The sequence below is a fragment of the Oryx dammah genome, unplaced genomic scaffold (assembly GCF_014754425.2).
Source record: "Oryx dammah isolate SB20612 unplaced genomic scaffold, SCBI_Odam_1.1 HiC_scaffold_13, whole genome shotgun sequence".
Classification (NCBI taxonomy): Eukaryota; Metazoa; Chordata; class Mammalia; order Artiodactyla; family Bovidae; genus Oryx; species Oryx dammah.
In genome coordinates, this window is record NW_024070197.1 from 43,976,692 (window position 1) to 44,000,086 (window position 23,395).

Genomic DNA, 23,395 nt, shown 5'->3' on the forward strand with positions numbered 1-23,395 from the left:
GCCAATACCTTGACTTTAGCTCAGTAAGGCTTATTTTAGATTTATGTCTTCCAGAACTGTAGGACAATAAATGTGCTTTAAATATGTAGTTTATGGCAGTTTGTTAGAGCAGTACTAGGGAACATTATGCCAGCCAATTGTCATTTACAGGTTGAAGAACTGGGGAAAAACTGATGGTTCCCCTGCCCTGGGAGTGCTCATTGAGCTCACTGTCAGTTCATCAAAATGGACAATTAAACTCTATTGCAATTAGCGCCATTTTCAGAGAAGATACACTAATCCAGTTTTGACAGTGGGGTCACTATAAGGTCGGATTCTTTCAGTTGTGACAGAAAATCCAGCAAAAACTAGCCTTAGTTTTAAAAAAAATAAATTTAATGGCTTCAGGCATACTTAACATGAGGAACTCAAGCAGTATAGTCAAATCTCTCTCAGTTTCACCGTTATTCCTGCCTCACCACTTCCATCTCTTTGTCCTGAGCTTCTCCCCATTAGTCTTGCTCTCTTCCTTCATATGGGAAAACGGCTGCCAGCATCCCTAGAAAAAAATAAGTCCTTCTCACTGAGTGGGAAAGATGTTCTTCTTCCAAAGTTTATAGGATAACCATGCAAAGTATTCTGATTGGCTGGTTTGGGTCACATGCTAATCCCTGGTCGAATCTTTGGGACCATGGGACTCATATGGTGTGGGCACATATGAACACCTGGGAACTGGGGACAGGGCATGGTAATTGGCTGCCCCATCAGAATCCCGTAGAGTACAGGGTGAATAATTCTTCAGATTAAGTGAAGGATTTCTTTTCAGAAGAAGGAGAAAGCATACTGGACAGATCAACTTCTGATATGACCATTAAAAGTCAGGAAAGATTGTGTGAAAGTGATAGTGAAAGTCACTCAATCGTGTCTGACTCTTTGCAACCCCATGGACTATATAGTCCACGGCTCAGCTTGTAAAGAATCCACCTGCAATGTGAGAGTCCTGGGTTCAATCACTGGGTTGGGAAGATCCCCTGGAGATGGGACAATTGTGTGAAGCTGACTATAATAAAAGTTTTAAGTGACTCGCCAAAGAGACCTACCTAAATGAGGACCGCAATGGTTACCATCACTGCTTCCCTTCCTTTTATTATTATTATTTTTCTTTAATGAATGGCTGTATCTCCAGTTTCAATTTCCACTAAAAAAAAAAAAAAAAAAGAAACCACTGCTGAAAAGGTCAGTGCTATCTTGGCTCCTCATTTTGCCATTTGCCCTATTATATTTTGGGCTAAGAACTTTGAAGAATCAACTCCTGAGCACAGCTCCTGAGGTCTGCTTTGCAAAGACTAATTCAAATGGATGTAATTAATCATTGTAACTAATTTTCTTACGGAGAATGTCAGTCTTTCCTAAAGAAGCAGCGCTCCTGAATTCTGGCAGTATTTCATACTTGGAATTAGCTCTCTGCCCCTTCTGCCCTGGCCCTGATCTTTTCTGCACATTAATATAGCTTATTTGGTTCCTGTGGAGTTGACCGTGAGAGCCATCGAGTGAATTTTCTTCCACTGTGGTGCTGGATTAGGATAATGCCAGTGAGAACCTACTGATTATCTAAAAATGACTCAAAGAGTGTGTGTCTGACTCTATTAATCTTTCCTAATTTGTGCCAGCCTGTTACATTCAGATTCAAAGCTTTTCTCCTTGCCTTGATATTTAAATACTCCTGGTTAAGCTCACCCTCCAGTGTTTTGTTTGGGGTGCTGTGGATGTGTGTGTGTGTGTATAGGGGGCAAGGGAGCCGAGGTTAAGAGGCTACACCCCTTGCTCCTACCTCTTTGGAAAGCAGAGAAGCTGAAATGGAAATGGGCTGGGACCCTGGAGCAGGTGCTACTGGGAAGCTCTGGGCTTCCTGCTTGTCATGCTCTGGCCGTATCCAGGCCAGGCAGTGGGAAAGGACTCCTGGACCAGTGGCACTTGTCTGAGTTGCCCACGCATGGTCCATGCATTAGATCCAAGAGGCAGGGTGCTAACTGGTGTTACAAAGCAAAACAAGTTCCTTAGCCTTAAACAGTTTGGGGGAACAGTGAACTAACCAAAGTGAAACATGTTTCTTTCCTGCAGAACTTCTCAGAGGCTTTAGTTTTTCTCATTTGGACTGGGGATCTCAAAGAAGAGGGTAAAACATGTAACACTTCTCAAACTTATTTGACAAGGGACTAAGTTTTCGTGGCAGCTTTTTTCACTCACCTGTGTGTGTGTGTGTTTGGCGACTTTAGTTGTTCCTGACTCTTTGCGACCCCATGGACTGTAGCCTTCCAGGCTCCTGTGTCCATGGGGATCCTCCAGGCAAGAATACTGGAGTGGGTTGCCATTTCCTCCTCTAGGGAATCTTCCTGACCCAGGGATTGAACCTGTGTCTCCCACATCTCCTGCTTTGCAGGCAGATTCTTTACCATTGAGCCACCAGGGATGCCCTTATTCACTCATTTAACAAATGTATATTTGGTGTTTAACACACACACACACACACAGAGGAGGCTTTCTGCTAGTTACAGGGTGTGCCATTTTGAGAAGAGAATACTCAGATCCACATCTCCGGAGATCAATGTTTCAAGGAATCTTCTGGGAAAAGTGACCCTGGCCCACTGTATTTGCCTTGGGATAATAGGTTTCTACGGGGTTACTTGCCTTGGCATAATAGGTTTCTATGGGGTTACCGCGCTAATCTTCTTGCTCTCAGGGACTGATCTGGGGACTGAAATGAAGCCGTCTGAAGGAGGGGATGGTGTATATTGTTTAGTGTCACAGAACACAACCGTTAGAGAGAAGAGCCCACTGTTTTATGGTCATTCATATTCTTGTACGCTTTTTATAAGTGGACATCTGTGCTGGTTAGAGGTTCAAATGGCTATACTTACCTCTTTAACTAGGTGTTAAGCTCCTTGAAAATTGAGATCATAGCCTATTTTCTATTTTATTTCCTCTTCTCTTTTTGTGAGTTATAGGAACCAAACTTTAGGTAATGTCTTGGCTTTTATAATACAACAAGAACAGAGCAAAAGTAAAGTTGGCTTTGGGTATTACAGATCCTGGGAAAAAATACCCTGAACACATTCTCCCTTCATCCCTCTCTCTGTCTGTCTCATATACACATACCCATGGGTACACATGTAAGCACGTGTGTGCACACATCACGTGCACACACATGTTGGCCTCTCTTTGTGTGTCACTTCACTTCTTCATTTCTGGAGTCATTTCCTCTACCAGCTGGGGGATGTAGTCCTTTGACAGCCACAGAAACAGAGTTCCCCATCTCCCTGACCACAGAAAGAAAAGTCAGATCATCATCTCCAGTGAAAAAGACCCAGAGCAGGGCTCAAAGCAGGCTATGTCTATGTGCCCATTACAGACCATTCCAGGGTTCCCCAATGGCTCAGCAGTAAAGAATCTGCCTGCAATGCAGGAAACAAGGGTTCGATCCCTGGGTCAGGAAGATCCCTTGGAGGAGGAAATGGCAACCTACTCCAGTATTCTTGCCTGGGAAATCCTACACACAGAGGAGCCTGGCGGGCTACTGTCCATGGGATCACAGACACAACTGAACGTCTGGGTACAGCACAGAATAGACCATTCCTGTGAGCATGGATACAGAATACACTCAGATGATTCACTGCCCAACTCCTGGTTGTGGGCACATGCTGTTTCATCCTAAGGGAAATATGTAGTGGGCAGTTGAAACAACTCCCATCCGTTTCATACCTCTGGGAGTATTGAGAAGCTTGGAGACACTTAGTAGTTACTAGATAAATGGAATGATGAGACACAGAGTAATGAACAGTAGCAGGATGTGGGGTGATTGGTAATTAAAGGGTGTGTTTCTCCCTTTCTAGCAGTCTTGGAGTATAGTAGATGCTTAGAAAAATTTGTGTAATGAGAGGTAGGATCTCTGTTTTGGCTTACTGTCCTATAAAGGTTTGTTGTATATTCTTTTCATTTTCTTTGGAAGCCTCTGAACTTAAGATCTTTATAAACATTTGTCCTTTATGCATTCTTTTCAGTGAATTTTGGCACGCTCCTGATGAGTACATGCCCCCCAGATAGATTCCCACTTTTCATCCTGAGCGCTGAAAGTGCTTCCTGTTTCTCATTAGCCTCCTGGCTTTCTGGCTATTAGGTTCTTCACTTCTTGTCCTTGTAAAGACAGCTGACCTTCACTTTATCACTCACGTTAATGAGGTTCCACACAGAGATACTGGTCTGTATGCACTCTCCTAACTACAGCTCAAGAAACCTCATGCCATTTTATTGGCTGATGAAACACACAGGTGGGGAAGGCCCACTGGTGGTTGGATGGTGACCTTGGGCTGGAGAATTAGAGCTGAGGGCCTCTGGACTCCTCTTCCCTCAGTCCCTCTCCTGAAACACAACTCCACGCCATCTCGAATCTAATGGCTGTCTTGTTAGGAAAGATAGAACTGAACACCTGTGTGTGTAGGGGGCTGTCTAAACATATGGCTGATTCCTCAGAGGCTGTTCTGCCAATTCTTTGCTTCTTTTCTAAACTACAGAGAGGACTAGGCAGAGTTGGAGCAGAGAACAAAGATATCTTAGTCATCCTCATAACAACTGTTTTTTTAAGGATTCATTACAAGCCAGGTATTGTATTAGTTCTCTTAGAGTTCATCTCATTTGATCATTAGTCATTTGAATGTTTTTTTTTCCCTATTTTATAGTTGAAGAAACAGGTTTAGAAAAGTTAGCATTAACTAACTTGCCTGTATTCGCATAGTTAGTAAAGGTGAGGTCCAGATTTTGAGCGAAGGCCATTTGATTCTAGAGGACCTTCTTCCACACCCCACCCACCCCTGCTGCTGCTGCTAAGTTGCTTCACTACCCTCATGCCAAATAAATATACATACTCAATTTTCCTGTGAAGTGGAGAGAGGAGGCGTTTATACTGTGCCAATTAGTGTGCCTGATAGTCCACTCCAGACACAAGCCAGGCGCAGAGTCCTGAAATGGGAGGCTGAAAGACCCTCTGGGTCCTGGCATGATGGGTTCAACTGCATAGGAAGAAACAAGCTGAGAGAAGAATGTGGCAGGTCTGGTGTTTTAACTCCCAGGACCCCATGCTCCTTCCTAGAAGCTTGTAGGACAGTGACATTCAGAGTGTGGCTCACTGGTCGAATGTATCAAAACCATTCTTAGCAATGGGGGAAACTGTCCATTCTGTGCATCCCTGTCCCCAGGAACTGGAACAATTCCTACATCTCAGTCAAACTCCCTAGAGAAACTTAAAAAAAAACACAACAAAAAACATTTGTGAAAGGTGGTTGTTGAGTTCAGAGATCAGAATTTTGTGTTGCCTGTAGCATGTAGAGGCAGCTGCAGCCTGGAGGAAAATAGGACTGAGTTTGAAGGTTGACATGTCCGATGTGGCTCATTTCCTTTTAGAAGCTGCAAAATGAGCATCAGATACCTTCTTGTCTCATAGAAGCGATGACATATGTGAGTACACTTTGTGACCAGAGGAGCGGCCTTGTGTAGAAGTTCACAGTGGCCCCTGGAGCAGAGGGGACCTGGTATAGAATTCGCATAGCTCCTGTGTCTACCCAGGCTCCCCTCGTGGCTCAGATGATGAAGGATCACGTGCAGTGCAGGAGACCTGGCTTCGATCCCTGGCTAGGGAAGCTCCCCGGGAGAAGGGAATGGCACCCACTCCGGTATTCTTGCCTGGAGAATTTCACGGACAGAGGAGCCTGGTGGGCTACAGTCCATGGGGTCACAAAGAGTCGGATGCGACTGAGTGACTAACACAATGTGTCTATCCTGGGAGCCCGTATGTAGGGATGGACCTAATGATCCACGTGTTTGCTTGCCATTCAGCTCTCTGGGGTGGGAGGAATCCCAAGGGCAGATGGGAACTTTAGGTGGCCAGTGAGTAGCTGACAGAACTTAGGTGGTTGTGTTCCCACCTGGCAGACTTCCTTTGCCTCTGGCCCTCTCCACTATGCCTAGCTATGGTCTGCCTGCCTCCCTTCAGCTGCCTTGGACGTCTCTCTGTGCCCTTGCATGCTGCTCAGATATCTCCCTTACCACATTGCAGTAGAAGTTTAGATTCCAAGAGGGCAGAGCTGGAAGAGGCTCCTGAAATAACCTAGAGATGAAAGTGTCTACTGTTTCCAGCATTTCTCAGAGCCTAGGACACAAACCACTGGTGATGCTGCGATTTGTTTAAGTGGTAATGGACCGACCCTCCACTGTAGTTATGTGAATGCACATTAGAAAAGAACTTTAGTTCTTTAAATTCATGGTAAGCACATCACATTTCCTTTTCAATATGTTTGTTAACAAATATAATAGTACAGGAGTTAAACGCAAGCATTGTTACAAAGACATGTGGAAGGAGAGCCAGTTAATGTTGACTCAAGTTTAGATGAGATTAGGAAAGTAAATCAAATCCCTAAAAATGCTCTCCAAGGTCAGCTGAAATACATTTTGGAATAGAATCTCTGTCTTTTTCTTTTGGTTATGTGTTTGTTTATTGATAATCCCCGGCGAGGAAAAAGCCAAGACCTACAGCACCAGCTGGGATTCCACGGCAGTGGCACGAGGGAGGGAGAGGCAGGCGGTGAACTGACTCCTCTGCTGAGTGGGGAGGTCAGGATGGTGTCCAGGGCCATCGCCACCATGTCCTCAAAACCCTGACCTCTGCAGAGGAGTCCCAGGCCCTCTGTGAGGCTGCGGTCTGTGTGCGGGCAGCTGAGTTGAGTGAGCTCTGTTGCTGTGCTCTCTCTGCGTTTACCTAGTTTATAAGTCTGAGCGCCCCTGCCACATAGGATTCTGTTTCAGTTTTTTAAAGGGGAGATTGGTGAGGGGTTCCTTAGCAAAAGCTGGAAAAGTGCTTGTATAGTGGAAAGAACACAGACTTTGGGGAAATCTCTGCCATACACCAGAAATGTGATCCAGGGTAAGTTAACTGACATTTGTGCACCTCAGTTTCTTCTGTTTTAAACTCCCTGTTTCTCAGAGTTTGTTTTGAATATCAAATGAAGCAACATAAAGAAAGCACCTGACATCATTCTTGGCATGTGGCAGATACTAGATAACTGGGAAACTTTTTATTAATCATCATCATCATCATAATTGTGTCACCTCTCCCAAAGTTATTTGTGTTTTAAGAGGATGCGAAACTCTAAGCTAGAATACTAGACTCAGTAAGGAACTTTCAGGCATCTGAGAATAGGGTGTTTGTGTTCTAGGGTGGGTGGGGGAGAGGGTGGATGGTAGAGATGGGATTTAGTTCCTAATGTAAGTGACATCATCTCTCTGTCAATGCATGGTCCCTAATTTTTGTTAGGGACCACAGTCATCAGTTATACTCTGCTGATGCCACCAAATGCAGAGATATATTTCTTTTCTGAAAAAAATAAAACCTCTAGCACACAGGAAAGCTAAGGAGAGAGCCCTGGGTGCACACCCAGGCGGTGGTCAAGGGCATGTGTATTAGCTCAGGGTGAAGGAGCAGTTTCCATGGTGGTCACTTTATTAACTAATCCCCTTGAATGTGCTTTCTTTCCATAGGATGCCTCATTGTGGGGAAGGGAAAATAAATAGATCCACTCTACTTATGGATCTAGGAGATTATTCATAATGGCCTTTTTTCTTGTTTTCAAATGAATTCTTGCAGGAGTCAGTACCCTGGGCCAGCAGTGCTGAGGAGGTCCTCTCATAACAGATTATCTGAAATGAACCCCATCTTCAACCTTCCCACTCAGTCATGCCATCCTTCAGTCCAAACACTCCATTCTGGCCCAATTAGAAACAGAATGACTCGTGTGCATAAAGTGGGTTTTGAACTTTAAGTTCCCTCTTCGTATTTTTCAGTTATTGCATTTAAGTCTAATTCACTAAGATTCTGTATTTCCTCTCATTTAATCTGTGAGCTGCTTTCGCCTACCTGTTGCTAGGACAACCAGTTACTGCTCCAGCTTTCACTTGTTGTCCAGGCGCAGGCTGTGTTAATTAACTCCCTGAAATTGCAGGCCAGGTAATCAATACCAAATGTATGGACTTGACTGGAATGTTTTAATTAAATTTACAGTAATTTTATTTGCAACTTCTTCTGCAATCTGAATGGTGGGCAATTGATTTTTATTTCAGATACAATGGTCTGCCTGCTAGCCGGGTCATTCCTTCTCCTAAGTGTCTTTCTCCATCAGCTGAACTGCTGTCAAATGAAGAATAACCAAGGCAAATTATTAGTTAGAATAATGATAAAATAAACTTTAAAATATCAAGAGGATTGATAACTAAATCTCCCCTAGGCTGCGTGTGTTCTGTAGGGAATGAATATGGGCAGGAAACACAAATACTGTGCATTGCAGGCACCTCTGTGCCCTTAAAAGACATGGACTGCCCTCCACCACCAATATTCTTGGAAAAGACGTGTCCTAAGAGAACTGAGCTCTGTGCCATTTAGGAGAGCCTCTTCTGTATTCTTTAAGCATAGTGGTTAAATGTTAGGACTCCCAAGACAGGTAAACCTAGCATCAGCAATGTCATTAAGACAAGTTCATCAATTTTTCTTCCAAGCTCAAGGAGAGATGATCATACCTACTTTATAGGGTTATCGTGGGACTAAATAAAGTATACATGATGAGGTGTATTAGCTCATGATGTTAAGACCACGAACTCCATCCGACAATCTGGATTTGTGCCCCAGCTCTATCACTTGCTCTTTGGATAACTTCAGGCAAAGTCCTTACCTTTCCAGAGCTTCAGGCTCCTCACTTCAAGAAATGAGGATTTTGCCAACCTGTCTCAGAATTATGGTGGAGATCTTGTGAGATAATGCACGTAAAGCATGGACCTCAATGCCTGGCACATACGTTTGCCAGGGTTTTCTTGGGTTTGAGATCTCACTTTGTTGGAGGTAGTCATATAGTGTCAGCCAAGCAGGTTCCTTGGGCATAAGGACAAAACCTGTGTCAGTTGACTGAGAGTGATGGAAGTGTATTTTAAGGATCCTTCAAGATCCCAGGCAGAACAAGAATCTGCCTCAGAAGTTAGTGTTAGTCACACTAATACTCTAGATTCTGTTTCTCCCCACATGCAAGCCTTCAGAAGTACCCCCTCCCCAGAGTCTTTATCTTCTTTATAGGTAGGAACCCGAGCTGAGTTCCCTACCATCTTCTTCATTTACTCTGCATTCTCGCTCTCCACAGGGAGCATTCCCTTGGGTGCTTTCCCTCCCATCAGTCATGGGGACCTTTTACTGGGCAAATTCCTTTCAACCACTTCAGGGTCAGTTGAATTTTCTTCCATTTGGATGTGACCCTGCCCCAGTCCTCAATGTTAGGGCAAAGACTGGCTGTGGCGCCCCTACCGAAGGAAACAGCCCATGACTGAAAAAGGGACAAAGCAAGATAGCCGTAGCAGGGTGCCCTGGCCCAATAGTGCCACTAAGACTTTTATACCAGCTTGGAGCCAACTTTTATTTGCAGATAAAATCTTTTATTGTTTGAAATACCTAGTAAAAATGTACTAGGTATCACTGCATGAATGAAAGAGATAGGAACAATTTAGGGAGGCAAACGTGATTTTCTGCAGTTCTTTCAGTATGGTGAAGAGGCAGCCAACGACATATTCTGCTCATGTGTTTCCATCGCCATTTTCTAAGAGTAGACTTAACTAACGGCGTTATTGGCCACAGGAGCTTGGAATGGCCATTGGGGAATAAGACTGAGATTTTCTTATGGTAAACACCTGACTAAAAATCCCTTCTCTCTGCCCACATTTTACATTCTAAGTAAACAGAAATTTAATGAGAATATATTCTTTTCCCTTCAAAGGCAATAGCAGAATATTGTATTGGAGGAGCTTCAGCTAATAGAAAAAAAAATATGTGTCCCCTGGTGAAAATATAGTCGTCATGCTGGAATTTGAGGATATTTCCCTTGGCAATAAAATTAATCTTTTTTTCATTGCTTAAGATGGTTTCCTAATGAGAGACACTGTGTCTATGGAGATATTTTTGCTAATTTATTTGAGTCCAGTTAGAGAATTGATTCTAGTTCACTTTAGCTGGAGGATGGCTGACCCTTGACAACTGGTTAGTCTCTAGTAAGTTTTCCCGACAAGCACCTCTTTTTCACTCACTGTTTCTTCACATTTACCATGGAATCTAGACCCAGAAAAACACATTAGGCAGAAACTGAAATCTTGAAGTCATGACTGAGAGACGTGAGGCCCAGTCACTCAACCTTGCCTGTGGAGATGAAGGAGTTGCCATAGGTGAAGAGGCAGCCGTGACTCCCAGTGTCAGAATCCCCTCCACTCACCTTAGGAGGCCTGACTCAGGACTGTGTATGATTTTTGGAATTTCGGGGAGCTCAGAATTGCTTTGCGTGCTAAGTCGCTTCAGTCATATCCGACTCTTTGTGACCCCATGGAATGTAGCCCACCAGGCCCCTCTGTCCATGGGATCCTCCAGGCAAGAATACTGGGATGGGTTGCCATTTCCTTCTCCATGGCATCTTCCTGACCGAGGAATAGATAAGAGCATAACTCGGGTTTCTTATGTCTCCTACTTTGGCAGACAGGTTCTATGCCACTAGCACCATCTGGCAAACCTTAAAAGAACATTAATAGGGACTTTCCTTGTGGTCTAGTGGTTAGGACTTTGCCTTCCAGTGTAGGAGCTGAGAGTTTGATCCCTGGTTGGGGGCCTAAGATCCCACGTGACTTGTGGCCGAAAAACGAAAACATAAAACAGAAGCAATATTGTAACAAAAATTCAATAAAGAGTTTTAAAAATGGCCCACATTAAAAAAAAATCTTAAAAAAAATATTAACAAAGCTGAAAACCAAACAAAACTCATGTGACTTTTTGGTCATTTGTCTTGTCATTGCGCCTAAGCAGGTTTCCTTTTCATTCACATATATGACTCCACATAATTATTATGTAGCTTTTCTTTTTTTTTTTTTCTCTAGCATTTCTTGTCTCTTTCCCGCCTGCCAAAATACCCGCACTGTGTGCATTTGCCAAGTTGCTGCTCTGTCCTTAAGACCCAAATTGAGTTTGACAGTCAACACCCTCTGTGATCCTTCAAATGCAATTCTGATCTAGGGGAGTTTGATGTGGGCTCAGTGTTCATTATCTCCACAAATAAGAACAGAATAGATGCACAGATAATAAAATAACACAATAGATGCATATACAATGATATCCACGTCCAAGATACCAAGTCCTTATGTATGTAAACTCATTTGATTGTCATAGCAGTCCTCTGAGGAAAGTACTATTGTTTTCACTTTTAAAAAAGTATTTATTTATTTGGCTACTGGGCCTTAGTAGTGGCACATGGGATCTTTGACCTTTGGTATAGCATGTGGGATCTTTAGTTGTGGCATGTGGGATCTTTAGTTGTGGCATTTGGGATCTAGTTCCCTGACCAGGGATTGATCCTGGGCCCCCTGCATTGGGAGCACATAGTCTTGGCTGCTGGATCACTAGGAAAGTCCCCTATTACCACTTTTTTATAAGAGGAAATTGGGGCAAAATGAATTTAAGAAACTTGCCCCAAATCACACAGCTAGAAACGAGTAAAGCCCAGATTCAAACCTAGAAGTCTGGCTTCAGAATCTGGTCCTGTTGTATTCTCAGTGTTCCTACTTGACTCTTGGAAATACTCAGTGGTTTGCTTCCCAGTGGGTTTCTCCTCCTAATTTAACTTCAGTTATTCATCTATTTTTAAAAATTATTCGCTCGATTATTCATCCATTCAAAAAATATTTACTTGGCACCCAGCACGTCCCACTCTGTTCTAGATCCTGGGACTGAAGCTGAATACAGTGGCCAAAGGCCTGCCTGGGAGCATACAGTCTAGCAGGGGAGCCAGACAAACAAGTAATTATAGGATTAACTGGCTGTTTATAATTTCTAGTCGCATTTAATACCATTACATTTAATACCTACTGATTGGAACAGTGGAAGGATGTGAACCGACTCGTGGAGAGTGTATGAAAAGGGAGTAAGCACTGGGCAGAGAGGAAGAAGAGGGGCCTATTACAGGAGACTGGGTAAGAGAGGCAAGGCCAGAGTGGTGTCTGGGTTCTGATTCTTGGCATGAGGCTTTTCCATTCAAGAATCCTTGAAGCAAATATGACTAGCTGCTAACAATGGATAATACTGAGTAAACTTAAAAGTTTTTATTTATATAAAGAAAGGAACAGAGAAAACATAGAGTGGAGCATTTCAGACTTATTTTTGTTTCTTGAAAGTGGAGTGGAGTTTCTAGTGCAAGGAGGGGCTAATCTGACATGGAGTCAGATGTATGGACTGACTCACCTGGGAATTAGAGGCAGGCCAACAGACAGCCTTTAACTTCAGCCTAATGTAGCGAGTGTGGGAAGCACTGAAACATCCCTTAACATTCTGAAGGAGAAATAGCAGGTCCATTTGTGCCTGTGGTCTGTGAGTAGCATCTCTCCCCACCTAAGGGAGCAGGGGGAAGAATCCGCCTTTGAACCCTGATGAAGTCATAGCGAGTCCATTATGTCAGGGCTTCATCTCTTTGCCCTGTCAGATGAGGGAGCCTCATAAGCATGTGTGTTCCATTGTCAGATGTGGTGTTTGATAATGTAAAGGCCTTGACTTCATGATCTAAGCCCTGCAAATGACAGGATATACCAACCTTGTCAGGGTGGGATTCTCATGTTAGCAGTAGATGACTGGGAAATCACGTCTCTGCCCGCTCTGACTTGGACCCCACCTGGAAGATGAAAGGATGAAACCCAGAATCATCCACTTTCAGAGATGGGAAAGTGAAAGTGTTAGTTGTTCAGTCTTGTCCGACTCTTTGCAACCCCATGAACTGTAGCTCTCCAGGCTCCTCTGTCCATGGGATTTTCCAAGCAGCAATACTGAAGTGGGTTGCCATTACTTCTCCAGGGGATCTCCCCAACTCAGGGATTGAACCCACGTCTCCTGCATTGCAGGCAGATTCTCTACCATCTGAGAGACAGAGGGGCCTCTTAAAGGTCACCTGACCATTGACTTCCAAATCTGACTGCTCATCTGAAGCAATTGAGAGCATTTGTTAAATATAGATTTTAGAAAAATCTAGAAATAATGATTTAGTGTGTTTGTGATGCGACATGGGAAACTTCAAGCTAATGATTCAAAACCTGGATCTAGATTAGTGCTTCTCTCCTGGGGAGCTTGTTAAAATGAAGGTTCTGTTTCAGTAGATCTGGGTTAAGGCCCAAGATCCTGCATTTTTAATAAATGCTCCAGTGATGCTACTGATCCAGGGATCATCCTTCTTGTTCTAAGGACTTAGAATAACTTTTTAACCAGTGAGGTTCTTTTTCAATCCTATTTGAATTCTTCTAGAGATATGGAACTCTCAACCAAAAGACAATTCCTACTATTTGAGAGAAGCTTCAATTATTAGTAAGGTCTTTTCTTTTATTGAATCAACATCTTATGTTAAGAACTTCTAGAAGATACTATGAGCCCTGGAAATGGATGACCTGATTTTGATCTTGGGTCTGACTTTTGCAAGCTTTGTGATTTTGACTAAATACATTGTCTTCCTTTATCTGTAAAATAAAGTAATAATAGTACCTACCTCATAGGATTACTGTAAATTCATAATAGCATTAATTCATCATCTGATCCAATAAGGTTAGAACAGTGCTTGGCATGGAGTAAGCACTTACAACCATTTTCTTATTGGAACAGCTGCACTTCAAGCAGAATCAATTTGACATTAATCCTATTTCATTCCCCCATCTGAAGTATTAATAGACCAGGTGACAACTTTTAAACCACTGCTCAGACGAAAGTTAGAATTTACTCTTTCTAGCATTCCACCAGCTGTTCCAACTTTCACACCCTAGTGGTGGGCATTGCTATAGGTCTATTCAATTTGATCTATGTAATATTGTTTTGTACCGATAGAAATTAATAAAGCATTCGGAATATGGAAAAAGACTTTTCTTCTAGGAACACAGTAATTTGAATATAAGCAATTCTGGTTTCATATTAAGCTTGGAAATTTCAATCCGCAACAACAAGTAGTGGAAAAAGAGAGAATTGTTTTTTATTTTCTTCTTAAAATTTACTTAAATATTTTGGACATACAAAAGACTACTATAACAAAGACCCATAAACCTACCTCCCAGCTTAAGAGAATATTAGTAGTTACTTAAAAGCTCTCTGTATGACCGTCTCCCTGGTTGTCTCCCCTCTTTTTCAGAAGAGGCAACCACTATTCAGAATTTAGTATTTATCATGTTCACATATTTGGGATATTCTTTGGGCTTCCCTGGTGACTCAGGTGATAAAGAATCTGCTTGCAATGCAGGAGACCCAGGTTTGATCCCTGGGTCGGGAAGATCTCTTGGAGAAGGGAATGCTACCCACTCCAGTATTCTTGCCTAGAGAATTCCATGGACAGAGAAGTCTGGTGGGCTATAGTCCATGGGGTCACAAAGAGTCAGACATGACTGAGTAACTAACACTTAACTGTAAACTTATGTATTCCTAAATAATGTAATGTATATTAAGACAATACCTGATTCCTTTTCTTTCTCTAATATACATTTAAAGTGAAAGTGAAAGTGTTAGTCACTCAGTGATATCCAGCTCTTCATGACCTCATGGACTGTAGCCCTCCAGGCTCCTCTGTCCATGGGATTTTCCAGGCAAGAATATTGGAGTGGGTTGCCATTTCCTTCTCCAGGGGATCTTTCCAGGGATTGAACCCAGGTCTCCTGCATTGCAGGCAGATTCTTTACTGTCTGAGTCACCAGGCCTGCATACATTTAATATATGAGTTTAAACATTTAGTTCACTTCTTTGTTCCAGACATTGTAAGCTTTCTCCTTCTCCCACTATTACTTCTCCTTAACCAGCTATTTCTGTTGATGAATAGAATCAGATGATTAATGGATACAACGAAATGGGAAAAAGAGATTGGATGGGAAAAGAAATCTCAGTCAATATCTTAAAATAAATCTACCATACTGATAAGGACAATTAAATTGGCACTGATGACTGTATGACTCTATGACTAGCTAATACTACTCATTAGCATTGAGTAACATCCTGCCAATCAAACTCTATTAAATATGCCTATCATCTAGGAATCTTGTGAATGTGTAGATTCTGATACCATAGGTCTGGAGTCTAAGCTAGAGTCTACATTCCTAGGAAGCTCCTAGGTGATACAGATGCTGCTGGTTCTGGGCCAGGCTTTGAGTAGCAAAGGTGTATGGACACAGCACACAATTGTCTTAGACCTGAGTTTAAACCTTGGCTCCACTGTTTTCATTATCATGGAGGAACTTGGGAAAATCAGTTTCCAGTGTGGTAGCTTTTATTTTTGACTGCACATTGTAAGTCCCCTGGGTAAAAAATCTTATCCTGAGGTTGCACCCAGATCAATTAAATCATATGTATATATAGGGATGAGACCCAAGCATCAGTAGTTTTAAAAACTGTTCAGATTTCGGTATACACCCAAGGCTGAGGATCATTGCTCCAAGGCAGAGATTTCTCAAATTTTGGCAACCATCAGAATCACCTGGAGGGGTTGTTTAAACTTAGTTTTTGGTCCCAGCGCCAGAGTTTCCAATTCAGTAGGGCTGGTGTTGGGCCTGATAATTTGCATTTATAACAAGTTCCTTGTTGTTGTTCAGCTGCTAAGTCATGTCTGACTCTTTACAACCACATGAACTATGGGACACCAGGCTTCCCTGTCCTTCACTGTCTCCCAGAGTTTGCTCAGATTCATGTCCATTGAGTCAGGACATTGCAACCATCTCATCCTCTGCCACCCCCTTCTTCTTTTGCTAGGTGATGCTAATTCTGCTGGTCCTGCTCTAAAGGCTTAAGTTCTTATCACTAAAGCGGGTATAAATGTTCTCCATCTTTTGGCCCATTGGAGGATCAATGAAATAATATACCTAATGATGTTTGACATGTAGTAGACAATCAAGAAATGGTGGTTTCCTTCTGTTGTTACTAATAGTATTATGTTAATTTAGGTACCTATTTAATCATAAGATAGTTTACACATCATATTGGTTAGGTTATTCTAAGTTAACATCTTCCTACTTAAAGTGTCTTGCTACTAAAAGAATCACTTCTGACTGTGGTTCAATTTGTACTGGCACCTCTCAAAAGGACTTAACTCGCCCTCTGGTTCCAGTAATGTTCCTGTCAGAGACTCGCCTTGTTCAAGTTTTCCAGACCACCTGTATACATACCCAGTGGTTAACAAGTGACTCCTTGTACACCATTCCCTGCATTGTGTCTGATAAATCCATTGTGGTCCTTACCTGGTGCTTTATTTCCAAGAAGAACCCCATGGGTCTTCCCTTGCTGGTGGTAGAACCAAGAGCCTTCAGGACTTCAGTTTGTGTAAGACCTGATGGTCTTCAGATGGGCTGGCAGATGGGAATGGAGCGGGTAGAGGGACCTCTGACTAGGCTGTGCTCTGTTATGGACACTTTTCCTCCACTGATACATACCCTGGTTTAAGCAGTAACTCCATTGTGATTTTTCCTCTCTTGGATGTTGTATTTGCCCACAGCTCTTTCTCAGTAAGAATGGATCCCAGGTGGCATTCTCTGGCCCGAAGGCTTCTACTTCATTATTGTCTTTGTTAACCTGAGAATACCCCTCTTTGGGTTCAGCAAAGGAGCACATCTTTCTCACTAAATTCACTGTGTCAAAAATGACTCCTTGCTGGGCTTTGGAGCCTTGTTGGTGAGCTGCAGCTATTGATCTTGCTTCCAGCATTGTGAATAATGCAGACAATACGGTTTCTGGGTGCCTTCTCTGAAAACTGCCCGGATTTTGGACTTGAGCTTGATGCAAACTGCATTATAAACATGCCAAGCTTGTGCTGACAGCTCTGAAAGCACATTGGGATAAACATTTGTGTTTGCTAAAAATGCCTCTAAAGAATTGGAAGTATTTCACCAAAAGATTTATCTATGTGTTTCTGAGGGTGTTTTAAAGCTTTCCATGACCCACAAGCAGTGCTTCCTGAGTGTCTCCTTTATCAGTTTCTGTCCGTTTTTAATCTTAAGCTTCAAAAGTAAAATGAAAATGAAAAGGTTAATTCTTGTTTAAAATTGACATGTGTCCTTTATGAGAGATAAAAGATTTTAATTGACAGGGTGTTTGATAGAGTTTTTGGCTTTGATATGACTATTTGCTATCTCTTTTAGGCTTCTTAGCAAATCTAGGCTTGGGGATCAGATTTGTTGCCTAGCGAAAGATGGTTTGAGTTAATTAGGTCTGTCAATAATTCAGAGGGCAATTGCAGCAAAGTTGAGACAGATTTAGAGCCAAGGCTTGTTGCTGTTTTGTGAGACAATCTGAAATAAAAGATCTTTCTTCTATCGATAACTCTGACTTGAGTAACATTCCACCTTTGGAGTTGAGTTTAGGCAGCTGGACCCAGTAAAAGCTTTATGTTTATTAAGATTCACTAGCCATAGTACATTAAATTCTTCACTATTGTAGAGTGTAACCTAAGCTGGGAGGAGGAAATATCCATTAAGGAGAGATTAATGTTGCATGTCAGTTTGAAAACTCAGTCTGTATCTATATGATAGTAACCAATGTTGTGGCCATATTTTATAAATGATCTTTTAATGGGTATGATATAGTGCTGAATAGAATATATATAACAATATTGATTTTTAATATGTGTAAGGTAACTCTTGTAATAATATTAGTAATAAAAACAATAACCATGATAATAATAATAGTGATTCTAATATCTCGAGTATCTCCTATGTACCAGACACTTGAATTCATGATTTCCAGTTCTCACAATGATTCATAAAGGTAGGGATTATTAACTTCATTTTGCAGATTAGGAGACTGAGGCACAGAGAAGTTAAATGATTTGCTCAAGGTCACATAGCTGATAAGTGGCAGAGCTGAGAACTTAACTCAAGACTTGTTGAGAGTTTAACTCAAGACTATATTTTTTATATATTAATAAACATCCATCAGACCAAGTTGAAATCTATGTCCACTTCTACTATGATCTTTTCTTTCCTTCCTTCCCAGAGATAAACATTATCATGAAAATTTATATGTACAGTCCATTTCTTCTACTTGTACTACATTACTGCATATATACCACATTCATTAAAACACATACAATTTTTTTTGTACTTTCCAAATGTGTTTGAAAGGACCATATGGCATATGTTTTTCTGTAACTTGCTTTTATCTTTTAAGATGAATAGGTATGACCTTGAAACATCTTTGAATTCCTGGTATGATGTATCATGTCCAAGTAAGATTATTTTTAACAAATAAATTGCTAGTTTCATTTTATTAACAATTTATTGGGAACTTTTACTTAAGATTGGCCTATAATTTACTTTTCCTGACTGATTTGCTTGCTTATGCATTGTGGTTTTAGTAGCTTATAAAAATGAATTAGTGGCATTTCACTGTTGGAATGGCAATATGATTAGTTCTATGAACCTGCTCTTCAGCAAAGCAAACATAATTGTGGAAAAAACCCAACCATTTAAAGTCTCTGGAAATTTTCCTAAGGGCAAATAGTAAATGAAGAAAAAATCAAGAAAATATACCAAATCTTAGTAAGAACAGTGACAATCTATGGCTTTTTAATCATGACCTGTTTCCTCTCTATCCTTCTCAACTCAGTATTGAAACCATACTCAAGGCAAATACAGGCAAGAACATGGGACTTCTTATCCCATAAGCTGTAAGTTGAGATCTAAGTTATAGTTCTGGGTAGGGCAAGCTACTAGCATTTCCTATCTTTTCCAGCTACAGTTTCAGAGGCTAAATTCCAGATGAATGTGGCTGAAGGTTGGGGCTCCTTTCTTTCAACCAGCCACTACTAACAGGGTGGAAGCTCTACTTCAGTCATGACATGCTGGAAATCCTGGGTCCACTATCATCCTTACTCTAGCTTACTCATAGAGGGGAGATTCTGTGGCAGGAAAGACAAGCAGATAAAAACATAGGATACTGCCCTACCTAGTAGCCTGCTCTTAAAGCAAAGTGAATTGTTATTTAGAGAGAAACAAGGTTTCTCTCCTTGTATCCAGCTCTGGAGCTTGTGGCTCAGAAATTTCATTCAGGGAGAGAGGCAAGCCTTAATAACTGAGAACTTTAATGCTCTTCCCAAAGGAAATGACTTTATTTCAAACTGTGTGGGGGAAGTTCAAACCTCAAAGTGCTCTCAAAGACAATAACGGTCTTGGAGGTAAAAGCAATAAGCTAAATACTAAGCCAGTTAGTTTACCAAGAAAAATCATGGAAAAGAGACATCTAAGAGTTCTTCCTTGGTCAGAACAAACCTCAAACAATAGCTTCAAAAATTACTCATGCAAGTTCAGTTCAGTTCAGTTGCTCAGTCATGTCCGACTCTTTGCGACCCCATGAATCGCAGCACGCCAGGCCTCCCTGTCCATCACCATCTCCCAGAGTTCACTCAGATTCACTTCCATCGAGTCAGTGATGCCACCTCATCATCTGTCGTCCCCTTCTGCTCCTGCCCCGAGTACCTCCCAACATCAAAGTCTTTTCCAATGAGTCAACTCTTTGCATGAGGTGGCCAAAGTACTGGAATTTCAGCTTTAGCATCATTCCTTCCAAAGAAATCCCAGGGCTGATCTTTAGAATGGACTGGTTGGATTTCCTTGCAGTCCAGGGAACTCTCAAGAGTCTTCTTCAACACCACAGTTCAAAAGCATCCAGATTTAATTGGAGGAGACTGTGGAATCTTTTACACTCCAGGGCATTGTCAAAAACAATACAGTGATTATCTGGTGACTAATGGAGCCTAATGGCTGGGTGTGATCATGGAAAGATACATTCAAAAGGAGTCCTGCTCAAACTTCTGTCATTCCAGGGTGACTATGGTCATACCCAAAGCCGTACCTCTAGAGGAACAACATCAAAGGCTACATACCATAAGGACAGTGGTGAGGAATAGATTTAAAATACTCCAGGCATCACTAACAAAATGAACAAACAGCAACAAGAGTCCAGAGATAGGGCACCAGTATTCAAAGTTGTTACTAATATATATACATATATATATAAGTTACTAATATATATATATGTTAGTTACTGCTGCTAAGTCACTTCAGTCGTGTCCGACTGCGCGACCCCATAGATGGCAGCCTACCAGGCTCCCTCATCCCTGGGATTCTCCAGGCAAGAACACTGGAGTGGATTGCCATTTCCTTCTCCAATGCATGAAAGTGAAAAGTGAAAGTGAAGTCGCTCAGTTGTATCTGACTCCTAGCGACCCCGTGGACTGCAGCCTACCAGGCTCCTTCATCCATGGGATTTGTCAGGCAAGAGTATTGGAGTGGGTTGCCATTGCCTTCTCCAATATTAGTTACTAATTAGTTGTATATATATTAGTTACTAATATATATATATTTATAAAATGTCACATCACCCCACAGCACAAAATATGTGTCGTGCAAAGATACAGGGACATATGATACATAAACTGGAGGAAAATCCCCACAGACAACAAAAACTGCATGTGAAAGGAACCAGACGTTGAATTTAACAGAAGCTCTCCAAAGTCACCATTCTAAACATATTGAAAGAAAACCATGGTGAAAGAAATAAAGTATGATGCTAGTGTAGCATAAAATAAGGAGTATTGATTGAAATTATAAAACAGAACAAAACATTTTGTACAGTGACCCTGGAACAACATGGGTACACTTATATTTGAAGTTTTTTTCAATGCATGCATACGATGCTGCTGCTGCTAAGTCGCTTCAAGTACTATATGATATGTGGTTGGTTGAATCTGTGCCTGTGGAACCACAGATAGGGGGACCAACTGTAAAGTTATACACAGATTTTGGACTGTATGGAGGGTCAGTGTCCTTAATTACCTCACTGTTGAAGGGTTAATTATAGTTTAAAAGTACAATTACTAAAATGAAAAACTCACTGATGGGCTCAATAGTAGACTTGAACTGACATCAGAAAAGATTAGTGAACCTGAACGTAGATCATTAAAGATTATGCAATCTGAAGAACATAGAGGGGCAAACAATGAAGAAAAATGAACAGACCATCAAATGTGTGATACACCAACATATACACAGGAAAGGAGAAAAAGGAAAAAATACTTGAAGAAATAATGGTTGAAAGTTCTCCCAGTCTGATGAAAACTTAGATGCATCTAAGAAGCGCAACATGCTGTAAATGGAGTAAATGCAAAGAGATCCATACACTGACACATCAGTATAAATGCTGAAAGTCATATATCAAGATATTATATTGAAATAAGTGGAGAATAATGACTCATCATGGGGGTCATTATGGGAGTCCCCCATGTACAAGGGGACTCCAGTAAGACTAAAGCTGACTCCTCATCAGAAAGAATGAAGGCCAGAAGTCAATAAGATGACATTCAAAGTACTGTAATAGTAATAAAAAAGCTGTCAGTGACAAATTTTATATCCAGCAAAGCTAGCTTTCAAAAATAAAGCCCTAAAGAAACTAAGAAAATATCTCAAGAATAGAGGGAAAAAATCTTGAAGCAATTAAATTGTTACATTGGAAAATATTCACTTCATGCAAAAGAAAGAAGTTAAAAATAGAACAGAGAAAGAGACATATAGAAATGGAAAGTAAAAGGGAGAATTGCGAAAATAATTACATTAAATATGAATGGATTAAACAATTCAATCAAGAGGCAGAGACTATTAGAGTGGAGGAAGAAAAATAATATCTTGTAATGTGCTGTCTACAGGAGACATACTTTAGATTCAATGATATAAATAGATTGAAAGAGAAAGAATGGAAAAAATACATCATGCAAATAGCCACCACAAGAAAGCTAGAGTGATTACAATAGTATAAGATAAAATATTTCCTAAACAATATTTTACTAGAGAAAACAAAGCATGGGACATCTTATAATGGTCTGTCCTTCAGAAAATATAACAGTTATAAAATACATGCCTCCTTTAAAAGCAGAGCCCCAAATATATAGCAGAAAAACTGACAGAATGAAAGTTAGAAGTAGATATTTCAACAGTAATGTGGTAGCATTCATTTCCCACTTAAAAAATATGTAAAACACCTATGCTGAAGATTAACAAAGATATAAAGGGCAGTCCACAAAAAGGGAGAAAATCCTTGCAAGTCCCATATTTAAGAGGCTTGTATTTAGAATGTATACAGACTCCTCCAACTCAATAATAAAAAGACACATAACCCAACTGAAAAATGGGGAAAGGATCTGAATAGACATTTTTCCATAAAAGGTATAAAAATTGCCAATAACTACATAAAAATAAGCTTTGACATTATTACCTGTCAGGAAATGTAAATTAAAGGCACAAGATACCACTTCACACTTACTAGGATGGACATAATAAAAAGGACAGATAATAATAATTGCTGGCAAGGATGTGAAGAAAAATTGAAACCATCATACACTGTTGGTAAGAATGTAAAATATTGCAGCCACACTAGAAAACCATCTGGAAGTACCTCAAAAGGCTAAACAGTGAACAGCATGTGACCAACAATTAAACTCCTGTTTATATTCAAGATAAATGGAAGCATATGTTAGCACAAAATGTATGCTTGAACAAATGCTTGTAAGAGCATTATTTATAATAACCCTAAAGTAAAAACAGCCCAAATGTCCATCAACTAATGGTATATCCATATAGTGCAGTGTTATTTCACAATAAAAAGGAGTAAAATGCTTATGCATGCTACAACATGGATGAATCTTTTTATTTTTTATTTTACTTTACAATTCTGTATTGGTTTTGCCATACATTGACATGAATCCACCACGGGTGTACATGCGTTCCCAAGCATGAATCCCCCTCCCACCCCCCTCCCCACAACATCTCTCTGGGTCATCCCCGTGTACCAGCCCCAAGCGTGCCTTATCCTGCATCGGACATAGACTGGCAATTCGATTCTTACATGATATTATACATGTTTCAATGCCATTCTCCCAAATCATCTCGCCCTCTCCCTCTCTCTCTGAATCTTGAAAACATTATGCTAAGTGAAATAAATCAGTTATAAACGACCACATACTATATGATTCCATTTAAAAAGTCCAAAATAGGCAGATCCATAGAGAAAGAAAGTAGATTAGTGGTTTAGTGGTTGCCTAGTGCTGAGTGGGATGAGGGGAATGGGGACTGCTAAAGAGGATGGAGTTTTTTGGGGGTGGTGATGAAACCATCCCAAAATTGTGGTGATGGTTACACAACTATGAATAAATAAATACTATTTACTCTTATGTTTTAAATGGTGAATTATATGGTATATGAATTATATCTTAATAAAGCTCTTAATAATGAATGAATGAAAAGAAAAAAATAATTA